Raw genomic sequence first — 15,133 nt, 5'->3', positions numbered from 1 at the left:
AACTAACTCGAGCTGTTAGTCTCTAGCATTATGAAACTTATGCTCCAGGAAGTATCGAATACTTTTTAGAAAAAGGTGTCTTATGAAGTACGCCCAGTCACACAGGCTCATTTCAATAAACCAGAAACTATATTTTTCCAAAGAAAACAAATATGGATGATGATTCGTCATGGCGCTTTGGGCGACTTACGACTTATATTTTTCCCTTCTCAGACGTTCCTCTCTGTCAAAGACCTCCTTATACCGTATACTAGGTGGTTCGCCCGATTCTCCTGGGGTAAAATAACGTTATAAATCAAAAATTAAATTTTTCATTTCGATTTATACCGTTATTTTTATACCGTTCTCGCTATATTTTGAATTTAAAAGGGATCGACTTTGTTATGATTAGCTTTATATTTATTTTAGGGACGTGTCTTTGCAATTTAATCCGACATAAATAATTTACGAGATTTTAAGAAATATATTGACTTAATTCAACGAACATTAGTTTGCGCTTGATTGGATTACATTCCCATACAGGGTGTTACAAAAAGAAGTGTTGGGTATGACCGAATTGCAGAGGTTCTGTGGGAAATAAATTTTGAGTCGAAAATATAACTTCTATGAAATTTAGCCATAGTTATGATTAGAGTGTTTTAGAGATGACCCCTTAATTAAATTAACCTTGCCTTTCAGTTTCTTAATTAAACTTAAGAGGTCATCCCTAAAGCACTGCAATTATACCTTGTACCAAAATGTTACAGAAATTACATTTTCGACACAAAATTAATTGCCCACTCGGACCTACCAAAATTTTTGGACCATTCTGTATAAATCCAGTGGAAGCGAAGAAAAATTCATGGTTGGAAAAATAAAGATTTATTTTATTTAGGGAAACAGTTGAAAAACCTCGGGCAACCTTTTAGATTTGAAATAAAGGACGCGTGGAGAGAGAGAGAGAAATGAGGACCCTTCAGATTGAAGGTCCATTGAATTATGTGAAGAACAAAGGGACAATTTCAGTTCCATTATCATTATTCGGTAATAACTGGGAGAAAGCGTTTTCTGACTATAATGAGCCCGGGGAGTGCGCTAGGGTTAAACGTATTAAGGATCGTTAGAAAACTAATATTACACCGTCCGGGACCCCGCGGGCTCCTAAGCGATGGTCCGATGGAATTTCAACGCCCGTAATAACTACCAAACCCTTTAGGGCCCCGGCCAGAAAAAAAATAGAAGTAAGCGCAATATACGAACTAAGAACTTGGGCACAAAATGTAGTATATTTAGTTTTCGCCAATTTATAAATTTTGCAATCGTTCTCGTATGTAAAGACATATAATTTCGGTTCATATAATTAGACTGAATTTGTCTTTTTTTCCAAAGCTAATTACCATAAAAAAAACTTTCCTACAGCAAATTACCACGGCATAATCTTTCCTACAGCAAATTACCATAGAATAATCTTTCCTACAGCAAATTACCATGGCAAAATCTTTCCTATAGCAAATTACCATAGAATAATCTTTCCTATAGCAAATTACCATAGAATAATCTTTCCTACAGCGAATTACCATAGAATAATCTTTCCTACAGCAAATTACCATAGAATAATCTTTTCTAAAGCTAATTATCATAGGATAATCTATATTAAAGCGCATTACTGACCTTCGTAAAGCGAGTTGCCACAGAATATCCTTCCTAAAGCGAATTACCCGCGCTTAAAGAACTCGGAAACTTAGAACTTACGACACTTTATGCCTAAAGTCAAACAAATTAAATTTCTCCATTTATTTTTTTCTTCCCTTCATACGACCATGCACTAAATTTCGGGATACCAGTTTATTTATATATAACGGGGGCACCCAAAATATCAGAGGAGCATTATCAGAGAAGTTTTATCGAGATATCATCTTTATTTATTATTTACGCAACGCAAAATTCAGTTTCGGCGAAAATATCACTGTTATCTAAAATGATTTACGATAATAAACCCTAACAGAGTCAAATATCTTGGAAAAAGACGTTGAATAATTAAGAGACGTAGAAATGAAATACGATCAACTATAAGAAATTCAATTTCGAAACTTTAAAGAATGAATAGCATTTGGGTTCTAGCGAATATAGTTAGACTAGACTAGAAGTTTCATTTATTAATGTAGGCCTAGGCCTATTTTGTTTTAAAGTGATATTTGAGAAAATATATTTCCAAGAAATATAAGAAATCAGATCTAATTTGACTGGAGGCTCAAAGCGTAAGTTTACAACCGTAAGTCTTCTATAACCATAGGTATTACTACTCATCCTAGGCAGGGCGGAGCTTTGTAGAAAAATTGGCTATTTCCATAATTCCCCGCGATGTTATAAGTAAAATTCATGCGCTGAATTAGGTATGATTTCAAAACTAACGTTTAAAAGGTTTGCCAAGGATTTTAGTCTAAGTTCTGGCTTTTTTTAAACCACTAACAATCCTGTTACACATATTTCAACTAATCAAAAAACCACCCAGATATCTTACAACCTCTTACTTTGTTTGCTTTCCAGTGGCCGGAGAATCATGACTCCACGGATACTTACTACCATAACCCTATTGTTTAAGTAAATAATAATGAAGAAGGCAAAATTATTTATTTATTTATTTATTTTCCAGACGAGGTTCTAGCGTTCTCTGAGATTCAACCGGTTTGTAAATTTCATAAACAACACTGGGATGTATTTCCATCAACATGTATTAAACCCCAGAAGGCCTCGCAACAGAAATCGAAGAGTAAAAAAGGGTTAAAAATGTCATAGTACAGATAAAACGGCGTAAAAGTGCTTGTTAAAAGTTTTAAAGATCTTTTTATTTTTTTTCTGCGGTTTGGCGTAGGGTAACCGTCATCGATTTCTTGCCGTACCCAGAGAATAATCGTCATGGTGGCTTTTCCGTCGCGAGAGCCACTTTTGAAAAGCGCCCCAAAACCGCTCTCCCTCGCGCCTTGAGGAAACGACACTAGATAAGACAGCGTCACCCTTCATCCTTAATCTGAAGCGCCTTTCCGTTCTTGCAAACTCAAGAGTTACCAGACGTTCATCAGTTGAAGCTACTACCCTCGGTTTAGATTGACTTTCTACTCGTTTTATTAAGGGTGTTTCTGATAACTTTGGCATTAATTATAAGGGGAAATCAATTTTGGGTCGTAAATGTACATTCTATCTCCATTTTGCCACAAGGGACACTGTTTTCAAGTTATGATTTGATGAGTGTTTTAGGGTTGACCCCTTAATTAAATTATTAATTAATCACTGTCTTAATCAGTTTCTTAATTAAATTTAAGAGGGTCATCCGTAAAATACTCTGAACAATCTTAACTCGAAAACAGTGTCCCTTAGGGCAAACAAAATGGAGATAGAAGTTACATTTTTCGTCTCAAAATCGATTTCCCAAAGAAATCCCACTTAATTTATGGCAGACTTATCAGAAACACCCTGTATACCAGTGTGTAATTTCCCAACGCACGTTACTGATTGGCTAGACGTAGAATATGCCCCAAAAACCAAGGATTTTGTAACTGCACTTGATTTTGTGTGTATGGCCTCCAACAAATGAACTTCTGACTTTACCCCTTTTTCTCAAAGTCCTCCGGCGTTAAGGTTGGAACGCGATGTATATATGGCTTCTCCCGTGGCATGCACACGTCCGGGACTCACCTTGATTTCTCGGAAGAATCGAGAGAGAGAGAGAGACCAGAGGTTGTTCGGAACCGAACTCTCTTCAATGAGTTTCGCTCTCAGCTTTTCGACTTCTCTTATCTCTTGGAAGCGAAACCGGGCACACACGACACCGCTCGCTTTAATGAAAACTAGCTTCTTTGGGGAAAAATCCCAGAATGTCCCCTCGATTATTGTCCCTAACAAATCCCCCACGCTCAATCTGTACCGGGACAGAGGGGGTTCGATAAAAGAGAAGACTCGATTTAACGGTGATAATGCTAGATTTCAACGAAGTTTAGCTTCCCATCTATACGCGCTTGCTTGCTGTTCAGGAAAGCAACTTTACAGGCTGAACGAGCCTAATGTATTTACTACGAGAGCCTGTAAAAGTGGTTCACCCGCTGCATTTTGATGCCTTACAGGGGAAAGTTCTACGTTTATACCAAAGTAACTGATCTATGAATGCAAATAGTTATTGTTAAGTTACACACTGGTTAAAACAGGTCTTTCTAATCATAACAGAGGGAAAGACACAGTGGGGTAAAACTTCGCCTTCCATCTCGGTTTTTGGCGGCTGCGCTGTGGTCTTTTTTGCATTATGAGAGTGCGCGGAGAAGCCATTGTAGATGAAATATAATTGTATGTCCGAATACTGAGGGTTGCCTACCCTCTTTTTTTAACACCGAAAAGGTCTATTCAGTTCTGATATCATTTACGATAAGAGCCTATAATGGAATCGTTACAAAACGGTAGATGAAATCCAAGAAATTATCTTTAGAGTGCACTTTGCTGGAATTGTAAGGCAACAACTGCCTCTAAAAGATCGTCTATCCGTATTGGAATCTAGTATCGGGAGCTTTTTGCTCTGAGGAAATATAAAAGTGAATCGTCCAAAAGAGTCGAGACTTAGAATAGGGCAACGACAAAAGTAGTACTATACCGTTTTATTGACATAGTTCCACCGATAAACATTTTTGCGATTCAGCAACTTTTATCGGCTGTTTTCGGCCTACCGGACTTTAGCTTTGCTTTTCTAAATATTTTTTCCCCCGCGATTCTAGCGTGGACTTTCAAGGTATGTTCCCATATTTTTTTCCTCTTTATCCCTAAGCGCGGCGGTTTCATATATATATTTTTTATATCATACCATACCCGAAAGGGGAATTGTGTGGAAAATCAGATTTCATTCTTTGAAGCATCGCGGTGGTGTAAGTGCTTATCTTTTTCAGTTACAGTCTGCATTAGGATCAGATGAGCTATCTATTATATAAAAGTCTGCTGTTCTTCTTCACGCCGTACGAAAGAGATTCGACTTTCATCTGACATTACTCTATCAATTGTTAAAGCTGGCGGAATTTCAAAATTTGAAAACAAAGGCTTAACGGAAATTGATGTTTTTACAAAGAACACGACATTCCTCGAGAAAAACTTTGTTCCTTAGTGAATTTTTAAAACTTATATACTAGAGCCGCAAGCTCGCAACGGGCTTTTCTACTAGGACTAGTCTAATATAAGATAGCGTCTGTTCTTTCACAAATCACACGTGGCATTAGATTATTTCAATTCCTCTAGCGCGTGAAACTCATTCCTCAAAACAAGTGACTCTTCAAAGTTGAAAACAAAGGATTAACGAATATTTAGCACACTGCGTTAACTCTATATCGTTGTGGTTGTTCATTATTGCGCTGCAATATAACTTACACTTTCGCAGCCATAGTTCACGTGGGAGTACACCACCACACGCCAGGATTATTTTATGGTTCTTATTTGACAAGGTTGGTACAGTCACCTCGGAGACACGAGGGTTGTGTCGTCGTTCGAGGCACGACCCTTCTCGCTATGATCCCAGGGATTCAAATGCGTGGGCCATTCCCGGTGGGTTTTTATATATATATATATATATATGATCATCCCTCCATCTTTTTCCTCTTCCTCGCATCTCACGCTCCCCATCTTCACCTCGAAGATTCCTTTCCATCTTTTCCTTGGATGAATACAGTATAGAAAGAGAAACATCTCTCCATTCCCTATCTCCTCTCAAGCTTTCCGTTTTCTGATGTACGACGCTCTATTTTTCCCTATACCAGCCATCATGGTCTAGTGTACCATAGACTTTGGACGAAATATCCTTCAACGCTGTAAATGTTTCTATACCTGACGCCGATAACTAAGTTGTAAATTTCACACAAATCAATTCGTTCATTATGCTCATTTTAGTAAGTGATGATTTGATGAGACTCATAACCGGCATTCATCTTCATCTTTTAACAACATCGTCTCTAACATTCTTATTTATGTACCGATTTTGGTGTTTTTGGGTTCATTTTGAAGCTATGTTTGAGCTGTAATAGAATCTGTTAGCGAATCAACTAATCATAAGCCGTATTTTCACGACTTAACCAAATCTATCTAATGGTGATAATCAACCTGCGTTAATTTTCATCTTTGAACAACATCGTGTCTCTCTTAATTTCGTGTTATCGTTCTAATTTTTAGGCTTTAGAACCAGTTATCGAATTAACGAATCTTAAGATACATTTCCTCGAGACTTCTCCTTTAAAGAAGAGAAGTCCTGAGCAAGATGGCTGCTGTGCGGTGCCGGCTGATGGGTCTCAGTGGGAAAAGGAAGAGCGTGTAACCGCAAAGTTGAGGAAAGACAGAGGAGAATAGCGGGCAAGGCTTCTTCGGTTCGTTTTCATTCTTCGCTCGTATCCCTTCCCTTCCTACCTATCTCTCTTCCGTCGGTCTTATATGGGAAAACCCTGGCATACCACATGTAGTCCCTCGAGAGGAAGGCCGGGACCGAAAGCGATTTCCATTCAGCGTCCCTCAATCTTACCTTCTTGAGGAAAGCGCGCTTATAGCTGAGCCATATAGTTTAGAACTGAGAAAAACACAGCGAGCCGCGAATAAAAAATGGGCTTGAAAATCCGAGAAGCCTATTTTCATAGATGCGTGAATAAACTTAACATAAATGTGGCTTCAACCAAAAAAGAGAAAATATTTCGATAAGTAACATCGTATTTGCTAAACTGCGAGGTAACAATTTTAAATAGGGTTGTACCGAATAAAACATTGGATGCACCAATATTATATTATCCTGTTATTTTAAATTATTCATTAAATCATATTTGATAACTACTGTTGATATCAAAGGTCTTTGCTAATAAATTAAGCTTTAAAAAAGGGCTGTATTATTATCTGTACAGTTCCAAGGTCTGCAGCATATTACATCGATTTTTTAAATCGGCAGTGTCGATGTATAGCCTATATTTCGGGATGAAGAAATAGTTAAAATGACTGTGGAATTTATTACTTTACGATTGCGATTTTGAATATCTTTCTATTTTATCCTTAGAATATAAAAAAGGAGAATCATCAAAATTTCAACGGTCTGCAGCTGTTAGGTTTGGGATTTTGGCGGTTCTTTTTCGCGCCATTTCGACCATTAGAGGAAGGTTTGGTTTTCCTTTAATTGGTATAAGCCGCTTAGGCCTTGGTAAAATTTTCTTCTTTCTTTTATTTCTCCACGCGAGTCTAGATTGTTCAACGGAATTTCACCCAAACCCTAACGAGCTAATCTCCGTTTTTGGATTTTTATTTTTATTTCTTTCGGTTCGGGTCGCGTGAAATTGAATAATAAAAAAAGAAGTAAATCCCGATTTCATTAATTAGTTTCTTAAAAGTTTTCCATTTGCCTAAGTTAGTGCGATAATTCAGGGGATATAACGTTGGGGATTTTTCTTTCGAAACCAATTTCTCAATATAGCAAGCAATTTCGAATTTCAAAATACCAAGAACGGTTATAAAGAACATGAACGGAAACGTTTCCCATGGTGAAATAGCGACATCTTAATCTGGCGAGAAACTATTATGCAAAATATCTTAATTATGACGTAGGAAATACGTCACTGATGTATACAGACCAGGCCATTGATTCCAGAAAAGAACGCAAAAACCACATGGGTGTAGCCGTGTCCTTGGGTTATTTCCCTAGCGCCAAGAAGCACCGCTAGAGGCAGTGCAGGTCGACCTTAAAACACTACAGACAGGAAAGTTTTCGAGCCAGAAACCACGTGACCCCTTCCATTGGGCGTGATACGAACGTTAAAATTAAATGAAGTGACTTTATCAATGGTTTCCTTGGAAGGAACTTCCCCGAAACTTGAACGATAACACATATTTCCGAGTATCCCGTATGATAAGGCGTAATTTTATGCGGCGACGTTACTTTCTGTTTTACGCGTTGATCCCCCATAACTTAATCGAGAGTGTCAAACAGGCCAAGTTCGATTGATGATGTACAAAGCTGCGAAGCGCACTCTATACTCTCCATCCAAACTCTCAGGTCCTTCACCCAGGCGTAAGGACCACTAGATCTTCTTTCGTTTTAGTCTAAGCTAGTCTGGGTTTCAGACTAAACGCGGGGGCCAATATTCATTACCCCCGAATAAATTTGGTAGTGCCCCCAAGATGGCTGCACGAAGAAAGCGATAAATCTTTCTGACGTTTTAATATCACTCTATAGCTTTCGTGATAAATCTCTGGTAATAGATAGCTGGCGTACGTACGTATATTCCACCAACCCTCCCACTCTCATCCGTCCTCAGCCTCTAACCATCACCTCTCTTCCTTCGCTCTCTTTATCTAGACTTCCATGGCTTTACTCCCTAGCTAGTAAAGATAGAAGAGCCATACACTCTTCTTCAAGAGCAGTTTACAATGAGGTTGAGTGTTAAGAAGCGTGGTCTTATCACAGGGGTAAATACACAAGAGAGAACAGTACACGGTACCGAGGATTGAAATTGCATTACGATGCATACAGAGACAATGCGCAGCTCAAACTGTCATCACTGTCCTCGTGTCCCGCCGCTGCGCAAAGAACGTGCGCAAAGAAAACAAATGAAGCTAGTTTCGATTTTTCTTAACCCTCAACAGACTTTTCAAAATATCAAAGTAGTTTTTTCTCTCTAATGTACTTGTCATCTATGGTATTGTCGCTGACTAGCATACGTCACGTCACAATATATCTATTTCAGGGTTAACAAGCGATGGTTTTACTTCAAGAGTGTATCTAACGCTTCTCATTGTCATCTGCTCTTGAAAATCAAAGAGCTACCTCGTAAAGTGATTTCATTGCCTTGAAATAGAGCGTAGACTTAGGTTGGTTTCTTATAGGGATAAATTTGCATATAAGGGTTCAGGAGTTAAACAACGCCTCGATCACAAATTGCATTCTACGAGCACCTTAGTGCGACACGCCATAAAGAGTGAAACGGTATCCCTCAACAGAAAAATGAAAATCAATGATTTTCGTATGCCTACACTTTCGTAAATAAAAAAAGAGAAACTAAACTTTTAATAACGAGAGACGAAAGTAGTTTTGAAAACCTCTCTATCAGTTTTTCCTTCTCGCCAAACCCCCCGAATCCGAAAGAGGAATACCAAAATCTTTTTTTTTTTTGGATAGGTCAATCCGTTCGGCTCGTCAATTCAATAGTCTGGGTTTCTATCTCTTTCGCTGTGGATGTACTTGGGACATATTTTGATGGGAAACGTCGAGACGGGCGTTAGGCTTAGTAAAAGTTGATCCGAAAGTCATAGTAAATGGGATGTTTTGGAAAAGAGACAGGGAGAGAGAGAGAGGAGGGGGTGAGCGGAGAAGAAGAAAAAAACTCCGATCCTTTGAAGTTATACTTCACGTTGGCGCTATCCGTAGCGTCACAGACGACAAATCATTTCTAGGTTTACGTTGACCATTATATTTTCTCCTATGATATTTCCTTAGACTCTTTTCAAGCATTTGTATATTAGATGGTTAAAGACGCGAAAATATTAAGTTATATCGAGTTATATGATAAATTTAGTTTTATGTACATTGATACACGTGTACGGGTGTTTCTTTAAAGATGTGTCAGAAGTTATAATGGAATTCCTTGAGTAAAATATTCTTTGTAGTCTGGTGTTTAATTACTACCTTGTATTTTTAAGATGGAACAGAACATAAGGTATGTGGACCATCCAAAGACGTTATATAAGGCTTCATACAAAAGGACTGCCAACTTTAAAGCCCAATTTAACGTCTTTGCATCTACATATCAAACGATACCCCCTTTCTTTTGAATAGAGTCCATTAATGTAAAATTCCATAACTACGCCATCTACAAATAAAGTCATATCTATAGAATTTCGCTAAAGGGGGTTTAGAACGTTATGAAATCTCCCTGGGATGTAGTGCTATAGCCAGTAACTTGAGGGCGTATGTCAGAAATTGAATATCGGCTAGAGATATAACGGGATTCTTTTTTTAAGGGTATTTTTTTTTCTAGCGAAATTCTACAATCGAATCTTTTTTTCTTCACAGAGTAAACTTCGCGCACCCCAGAAAAATACAAACTATTTTGAGGAAAAAAATATATATAGAAAAATAGTGCAAAAAAGAATCTCCAGAGATATTAAGCCTAACGTAGTTTGTTGAATTTATTTTTCTTCTTCCCCAAAATCCACGAAAGGAATGTTAGTTTTCATCCCGCAAATAGTAACTATAATTTGAAAACAATGTTGTTTTCAGGGATTTTTCTTTTAGATACTTGTAAAGAAAAGCTTACATTTTCTACTAAAATATATACTATAGTAGTAGGTTTTTAAAGGACATGTTAAATACACGAACTTATAATTTTTTATTTCTGTCTGTTAACTCTAACCGAATCAAGTGAAAATTTTTTGTAATCGTACAAAACTTCAACCGATTTTACAGAAATTTTTAAAGATCTTCTACACTTTCGATTTAAATCCGTAGCCATCTGGGAGTAAAATAGCGACAAGAAACGCGTCAGAGATACCAATATTTTCAACTAACCTTAGACACTTCACATTTACTTTCTGACAATGCGGGTATTTTCCTATTTAAGAAGTTTCAAAGTAAAGAATTGAGAGAGAAAAAAGAAGGAAAACTTTTTTCTTTTGGCTGTCTCTTCCGGTATTTTCAAAACTCCGGTAAACCTCACGAAAGAAAAAGAAGCCAAAAAAGTACCCGTATCGCTGATAAGAAGTCAGTTTTATCCAATAATCCGCGTCAAAGCTCGGTTAAACGTCTTTTTCAAAGTGTTTTTAGCCTTTAACTTTTCATCCTCTTTTCCATGAAAGAGAAGTTTCGTCAGTGAAGAGAGAGAGAGAGAGAGAGAGAAGAAAAAATCAGGATCTCTAAAGTCATCTATAGCCTACATCTCTAAGGGTTCAATTTTAGGGAGTTTTTTTTTAAAAAAAACCAAGGATAAAAAAAACCACACCGAAAAATAATAATACTAAAAGAGAAAACTAACAAGAAAAACAAGCCAACTTTAATCCGCCTTAGTGTCGATTTAGTTAAAATTTTAAGGACAGTTTTTGAGGGGTAAACATCTACGGTATGACGTCAATATTGGCAACAGAACATGTGACGTCAGAACAGAATTGAAAGAAGTTAAAAACCAAACCAACGCAAGACTTCTAGAGCATTGAAAAATTGGAATATCTAAATTATTCCATGTGTGGGTTCTACTATTAAGTCGCGTTTTTACTACATCACGTGATTTGTTACGTTTTCGGCATGATATTACATAAATAAGTTTAACAGCTAAGCCTTGCCAGTTTATACCATGAAGTAAATAACCCTCAAAACTCCTATGCTGGATTTAGAGTTAAAAAATGAAAGGAATGTAAATCTGAGAGAAGGAAAGGAGGGGGGGAATCTCTATCCCTGCACTCTCGCTCTTCGCTTATAGCTCTTTAAGCCTTGGCTATATCTCGCTCTGAGAGGTTTTTTTTTTCTTCTTGCGGTGGCCTAAAGGGGTTTGTATTTTACTCTTCAGGAATTTTCTCTTTACTTAAAGCTAAGAGGAAGAAAGATGGAAAGAGAGTAAGTAAAAACAGAGAGAAAATCTAATGATATTTGGCGCTAGAAAAGGAGGGTGGATAACTAACGTCATGGCGGTGAAGGTCCCTTAAGCCTTAGTCCCCTGTTCGCAACCCCCAACTTCATTTCGTTTGTAAACCGAGTCAACGTCAGTAAGAATTTGCTCTAAGAGTCTGGGCTAAATCTCAACATTGGGTCCGCGAACCCTAAAAACACTTCCATCAAAATAACGTTGAATTTCCAATATGAAACACCTAAAATCCAGGCTCTCTCTGATTCAATTCAGTAAACTACGTCGCGATAGAGTAAACCCAGTATGATCCAAATCCAACCCAGAGTATCGTAGCGAAAGCCGAGGCATCCCTGGGTTAAGTTAAAGAGTGGGAGAGAGGGAGAAAATGTTTTAAAGCGTTTAAAAAAACTCGTGGGAGGATGTAAGGATGCGGGAAGAGCGAGAAGGAGAAACCGGGGATGATTTCGAGCGGAAATTCCTAGGCGGTAATGGCGGAGCTCTAAAGCAGAAAACTTTTTCCCCATGTCCCTTGTTCTCCCGGAAGGACGGGCTACACGTATATAAGTTCTTTAACAAAAGGCGTCCGCGAGAGCTAGGGTGTAAAGATGAGGGATCCACGCACACGATGAAGGGGGTGTCGTTATAGCCCGCCTGGCCACCAAACCAGTCAGGAAGGGAAACGATCATGAAGCGTTTCCGTCTCGCCAACTTCCAGAATCATTTCTTCGCTAGCCTAGCCAGTGTATACCCTCAATTCTACCCTTTTTTACAATGGTCAAGATACGAGGACGAAGCGACGGACCAAACGGATTTAGAGGAAAAGAAAACCCCCATCCTCCCCTCTATATAAAGCTCTCGTTGTTAGTTTTTTTTCTTTTGTAACTCTGAGATTTTTTCAGGATTTTAAAGATTATTTAACTGAGAACTTGAAAAACACGAATGAATTAATACAATTTTAGGAAGTGAAAATGGATGAGAACCACCTAATTTAATTTTTAAGTTTGATCCTAATTTTAATTTAGTCTTTCTTAAAATTAAAGAGAATATGAAGTAAAATTCGGCTTGGATTTTACCAAATATTCTAAGTAATTTTTAAAAATCACAATAAATTACTACCTCGAAACATGTCAGACACTAAAACCCAACACGACGTTGAAAAGGTTTCTAACAACTTGCCAATCTTGTTGGGAACTATAGTCCAATGGACGTCATCTCTTCTTGGGATAAAGAAGCGAGAAAGACGGCGGTTAATTCTATTTCTTCACCCTCCATATCCCCTCCCATCATCCAACACCAAGCACCCTTCACACCCTTTTCACCCTGTAACCAAACACACCATACATATCTAAGTCTCTCTTCAACTTAGACAGATAAAGAGAAAGAAGAAGAAAAAGTAAAGAAAGCAAAGCCGAGTCATTTTCCTTCTAAACAATGGGACGAGATTCCCTTTTTTTATAGCAAGACCTTCGAATGTAAAGATTCTAAAGTTTTCTTGTTTTTAAACGTCTCGTTCATTTTCTCTTATTTCCTGTACTGGCGGAATGACTCTAGGTATGTATTGTAATAAAAATAGCTTTCAAAGTCGTTAAGTTCCATCAGAATACATAAAACCAATAGGAATTATTGTGTAGCCATATTCTCAACTCAATGCATCTAGGCGGATTTTGTGGGAGGAGCTAGACTAATCACGTATGACGAATTTAACCTCGAGAATAATCTGTCTCGCGTTGTATAAACCAATGAAATGGCACAGCTTGAATTATGAGGCGTAACGGATAGTAAGTTCTCAAGCCCGGCCCACAAAACACGCATAGATATTAACTTGGGATATATGAGTGGCACAATTATCCCAAATAGATGTATGTATTCGTGGTTCTATATATTAGGCAGCGGCTTAATTCAGTTTCTGATTTTAAAGACCGTTCCTCGGAAAGGAAATGTAATGCCGTAATGTCTCTTTTTTATAATTGTATAAAGAATCCGTTGGGTAATTATCATTTAAGAACAATGGTACCTAATTCTTAAGGGATTTAATATAATTCAAAAGAAATTTTAATGTTAGAATTTCCCTGATCGCTAATTTAATGAGGGTTAATCAACATGGACCATACATACGCGGCTTGTTCGCATTAGAACATTATTTTATTTATTATAAAACAATGAATTTTCTAGCAAGAGCCATGACAAGCGAGAATTTTATCATAAAATAAATATTTCTTCATTAACTAGGAGTACTTAACTATTTCCACGTGCAATTGGATACGAAGCTTCACGCAATGGAGCAATATTTAAAGAAATATAGTAGCAGCTTAAAGGCCGGATTTTCTGCTAGAGGGTTCTCCTGGTACAGAAAATGACTCGCGATCGAGTAACAATAGAGAAGCGAGTCGCCTAAAAAATACGGTTCTCCTGGTACAGAAGACCGAGAGTTGGGGGTTCTACCTGTGCAGAAAATTGAGATACGGTAGTCACGTTAAAATATTTGAGCCCCGTTTTTTCCTCAAACTTCGACGCCCAATATTTCCGAAAGTACGCTTCTTCGGGTACAGAAGCCCGAGCAATAAACATACTTACACTTTACATTTCAATTGTAATCTGTTCAGCAGTCCTACGTTTGTAACACCACTTCGCGAAGAACAACAAAGTCAGTGGAAATTTTACCCCCGTCGAAGGTCTAAGTACGGAAAACCAGTAGAGTGCTACTAGGAATATTGTCGTAACGTCACACCCTCTTATCTCTTACCTTTCTTCTAGCAACCATATTGGAAGTCGTGAGCTTTGGCAATGCAATTTAAAACCCCAGTAATGACGTCACGTCACATGGTTTTTCTCTCGAGCTGTAGCTCACTATAGTCTACGTTCATTACAAAAGATCCTCTTCTTACGGGGAAAAGTTGTCGAGGCAAAAAAGGAGGGTGACAATAATGGGCCAAAACAGTACCCCTACCGCCAGAGGGGTTGAAAGTTATAAGGCACGGTCACTAATGGGTTTCTACAATTGTTCGTAGTGGGGACTCCAGAAATTTTGGGAGATGCTCTTTCAAAGTAATGACAAAAAATCTTCTTGAAATACCGCTATGGTCCCGAACTTGGCACAGTCCTTGTTGTAGAGAGATTTCAGTTGGCCGAGTAGTACGTTACACCCTCCTAAGTCTTACCACGGTTTTGGGAGCCATAATGGAGGGTTTCAGTTTTCCTTCTGCATTGAACCCACCAATATGGCAGTGTAAATTATCTCACAAGTCTTAGTTCCTTCACCAAACGAAAGCTGTCTCTGGATATTTACTTAAAATTGATTTTACTGCTTCTTCAAACTGCATATTTTTGGACGGTAAATTTTTAACAGAAGTGAAACCACGTGACGTGAAGAAGTTTTGAAGTTTTTCTATGCTCGGGAGTATAGAGATGAATTTCACTTATACTAATACAACCCCCTCCCTTCGGGTTGGGGAGTTTTAAGAACGTATAGACACCAGAAAATTTGCTTACCCCTAGTCACATAATGAACTTTTTCTTTGTAATGCCCAAACGTTCTTAGTAACTATATAGCT

General features: G+C 38.0%; 1 protein-coding gene and 1 long non-coding RNA gene across 4 annotated transcripts in view; one reads left to right on the top strand and one right to left on the bottom strand.

The window, feature by feature from the left end:
* The window catches only part of LOC149704971 (uncharacterized), a 209,428-nt gene that overhangs the window by 83,337 nt on the left and 110,958 nt on the right, over nt 1-15,133 (bottom strand). The window lies entirely within an intron of this gene.
* LOC149704977 (uncharacterized) lies at nt 11,471-13,895 on the top strand. Its single transcript, XR_016381474.1, has 3 exons — nt 11,471-11,572; nt 12,949-13,133; nt 13,812-13,895. It is a non-coding gene; the product is annotated as an uncharacterized LOC149704977 (long non-coding RNA).

Source organism: Phalangium opilio, unplaced genomic scaffold, assembly GCF_054372755.1.
Source record: "Phalangium opilio isolate 3A_F unplaced genomic scaffold, DU_Popi_V2 ptg000014l_1, whole genome shotgun sequence".
Taxonomy (NCBI): Eukaryota; Metazoa; Arthropoda; class Arachnida; order Opiliones; family Phalangiidae; genus Phalangium; species Phalangium opilio.
This window is presented reverse-complemented; position numbering and strand designations above follow the sequence as displayed.